Raw genomic sequence first — 4,320 nt, forward strand, 5'->3', positions numbered from 1 at the left:
TTTTTGCTCTTTTGGTTGTTTCCTTTGCTATATAGAAGCTTTTTAGTTTGATGCGATTCCATTTATCTATATTTGCTCTTTTTGGTCATGCTTTTGAGGTTTCATCCAAAACATCCTTGTCTAGATCAAACACATGGAGCTTTTCCCCTATGTTTTCCTGTAGTTGTTTTGTAGTTTTGGATCTTATATTTAAGTCTTTAACTCATTTTGAGTTAATTTGTGTATATGGTGAGAGATGAGGGTCTAGTTGATTTTTGTGCATGTGAGTATTCAGTTTTCCAAGCACCATTTATTGTCTTGGAAGTTATGAGTCCCTATTACGAAAGTATTACTCTAATATGTAAGTATGACATACACTTAACAGAGTCTTGGCCATAATGATGTATATATTAATATTTATCTTTCTGAGATCCTATTAAACTAACATTTAAAAAAACCGACAATAAAGATGTAAATCTACAACTATACAGTAAAATGGCATGTAGTCATCACAGATTATATATTTCAAGAACTTTATAGAAGAAAAAGTTAATGGAAAGTGGTATTAGAGGAAACAGAGGCCTAGGGAAAACATGAGGAAGGTGACATCTTCTTATATAACCTGAGAAATGACTGGAATTTGCAAATGCCATGTACCAAAATACGCTGGGGTAAAATTCTTAGCTAAAAACAGGTGCTGTGGTGGTCACGGAGGTACCACACTCAGATTGCCCTGCTTGTTCACAGCATCCAGCTGCCAAATCTTGAATTCACTAGTGTTTATGGCACACCATACTTTCCAGGGATGTGCTCAGTCTTTGAATGAACACAGTAGAAATATTTGTTCTGGTTCGTTCCTACCCAATGTGAGATTCCTTTATCACATCTTTGCCTTGGCTTTTGCTCTTTAGTCTGCCCAAGATTTCTTCAGATCTTCCTTGTGATCTGAGGCTCTTTGTATCTCATTATTCCCTCCATTTCTCCTTTCAGAGTTTTTGGACTGGCCTCCAGATCCCCTCTTGATTACTACTGCAGCTTTGCCTTTTGTTTCTTAAAGGAGTGCTCCCTAATAAATCTCTCTCATGTCTCAGCCCATCTCGGTGTCTACTTCTCAAAGGACATGAACTGACACATGGGATGATTTAAAAGTCTGTGTAAGGATCAATAACTTCTCTCACACTTTCTTACACTATGTCTATAAAAAGAATAATTGAATCCAAGCATCTAAACACCCCCCTCTCAACCAAATAAAAAAGAAATTACAATTCTATTGGGTTTCCTACTGACAAAAGAGAGGAGACCTGGTGTTTAGGATGCCCCAGATTAATGGTTAGCTCTTTTCCTATCTCCTGTTATTTAATAAAATTAGTTTTCATGTATTCTCACCTTTAAATATAAAAATACAATGAAAAATCACGAGATATTTGAATAACTCTCCAAATCCCACGTAAGCAGTTTGACCAATCTGACTGCTATGTTTTGATGAAGCTTAACCTAGCGATAAGGTCGTACACAGAATGTGCAAATAAATTTCAAATATCTCACAGATGTACAGGGTCCTGCCCATTGCCATCAACTTTGAAGAGGAAAAGAAATGATTTGTTCTAGATTTTCTGCCTTTAAATTTTAGAGCTCTGCTTTCTAAGGCACCGTGACTTCTTTCCTATTTTTAAAGTGTATGATTGTTTTTGTAATTATGATCTTTTGCATAGTCTTCCTCTTCCCTTTCATGATGGCATGTCCTAGTCATACTCAGCTGTAAACTGCATAAGGAGATCCCAGGACACAAAGGTCAGAGGTATCTTGGGGTGCCACAATGGCGATCTGTAAAAGACATCAGAAAGATGTCAATAGGAAAAGAATATTGGCATCTTCTTCCATGGTCATGACAAAGGCTGCTCAGGAAACACACTTAAATTATTTATTGTAATAGACACAATATCCCAAACAACTTACACTTCTACACTTGAAGGACATCACTTTTACATTTATTTTTATAGGGTCCAGATGCAATCTGAACATAAAATAAATATCAAAAAATTGTTCATAATTTTCTGGCCTTACTAAAATGTCAAAACAATGATTGCTTTGTAAAAATGCTTAAACAGAATTAACAAACCTTTTCCCTGTACCATCTGGAATTAACTTGACATGATATAAACAAACTGATTGAGTTAAAATTCGTTGTTATCTCGGTATTTAGCACACGTACAAATTTTTAATAATGTAGCTCGATATTATCAATATATATTCTCATATATCTGATTCTGATATATATGATTAACTCACTAAGTAGTATGAGAAGGAGGGAACATAACAAAGATTAAGCTGAGACCACTTTTTGTCTGTTTGTTTTTGTCAACTAATCTCAATGGTTTAAGAATTTTAGTTGTGGCTATTTGCTCCAGTTGGCTAAAAAAGCATTGTTGCTATTTCCTATGACCCTCTTCCACCTTTTCAAAGTGAAAAAAACTTGGTGGACATTGGACTTATTTCCGGCTCAGTGCCTGTTTTAGAGGTGAGACAATTTAACAATCACTCCTGATTGGCTTCTCTGTGACAGAACTCAGAAGGGAGTCCATACTAAATGACCAGAGAATTTACACCAAGCTGGCAGTAGCAATCTAGTGGGCTGAGATGGAGACAGCATGAGTTCTTTCAGGCCCATCCTTGCCAACTGTGAGGAAGCATACTTCCTGTGGTTCACTGTTATCCCTGAAGCCTTTTAAGAGTATTGAATGTAGGACTACAATGAGATGAAATCTTCTATTTGAACTGATGTCCTGGCAACTTGTCTTTACAAAATCTGGGTCAGATCTCTTCTAGCTTTCAAAAGGGGCAAACTAACCAAAGATATTTCATTCTATTCATACCATATTTTCAATGCTTAGGGTGGTTTGGATTCTCAATACTGATCATATATAAGCATCCTTCTCTATACGACTAGAGAGTCACTTTTAGCATAGAAGAAAAAATACACTGGGAATATAAGCCCAATCTCATTTTGGCATCTTATTTACTTGAAATTCCAAAATCCCTCTTCCACGACTCATGCCCAACATAGGTATGGAATGACAAAATAAAAAGGAGGAAGCAGAGATGCAACACTGCTAAAATACTACACTTTATAGTTTCTTTTACTTAATAGAAGATTGATGTATGACCTAATGTACATATGCTATTCCTGGACTATACATTCTATCAAATGTCCTTATCTTTCGTCAGGGGAAAAAAAGACTCACATTGAGTTTTAGAAATCAGGTAATTCCAATTACATATATATAGGTGTGTGTGTGTGTGTGTGTGTGTGTGTGTGTGTGTGTGTGTGTATATTTGTACCATCCCAGATGTGTCAAAAATAATTGTGTACGATTATCATTAACAGATGTACACCTTTGCACATCTTACAGTGTGCAGATAGAGTGAGTTAGAAAATAAATGCAATCATGATTTGCTTTAAGAAAGCTTTGGAAAAATCCTTTAGACATGTATTTGATTATGATAATTTCCATAACAAGTTATGTTTCTAGTGATAGGTTTAGCATTTGAATGAAGTAATTTATTTTTATGGAAAATAATACTGAAGTAAAAGTGTTAGATCTGCGTCCTTTCTTAAAAACAAATAATAAATTAATACTAGAGTTACCCATAAGGCTAATCCATCACATGCTCCTTTGGGGAATCTCTATTATACTTATTGTAAGGAGGTAATAGCTAAAGATGAGACTGAAGCAAAATTCTTCTTAAAGACAATTCATTGTTGAGTTTTCATTTTTAAAATCATTGTAATCATCACTCTCTTAAGATCTACGAATGACTTGACAATTAGCAGAATTTGAATTTGCATTGTAACTTCTCTTCCCTCAAGAAATATGCTAAAGTAGTTAATTTGAAGTGCTTTCACCTAATTAGAGTCAAAGAGACTAGAGGCTATAAGGAGATAACATCAAGCTTACCACTTTTTAGGATGCTATGGCATTGACTAATAGTGAATGTCTGTTTCTTTTATGCTTCCACCAAATAAAGGTTCATTTCCAGCTAACGCAATTCATGACAAAGGTCATGACTGATGATACAATTTCATGATAGAAATCATGATAAATGATACTCTTTTTTTAGAATTGCTTCAGAAAGAAATGTGTTCATTTTGTACAGTGAAAGTTTTCAGCAATCGTTCCACTATAATTCGATCAACATGCATCAGATACCATCCTCTCTTAAAAAGGAATTGTGTGGAGTATTTAATATAAGAAAATAACGTGCATTAATTCTATATGTAGCACTATGTTTTATATCTATATAGCAGTCTATATATATATGTGTGTGTGTGTGTGTGTGTGT

This window comes from Propithecus coquereli, unplaced genomic scaffold (genome assembly GCF_000956105.1).
Source record: "Propithecus coquereli isolate 6110/MARCELLA unplaced genomic scaffold, Pcoq_1.0 Scaffold352, whole genome shotgun sequence".
Classification (NCBI taxonomy): Eukaryota; Metazoa; Chordata; class Mammalia; order Primates; family Indriidae; genus Propithecus; species Propithecus coquereli.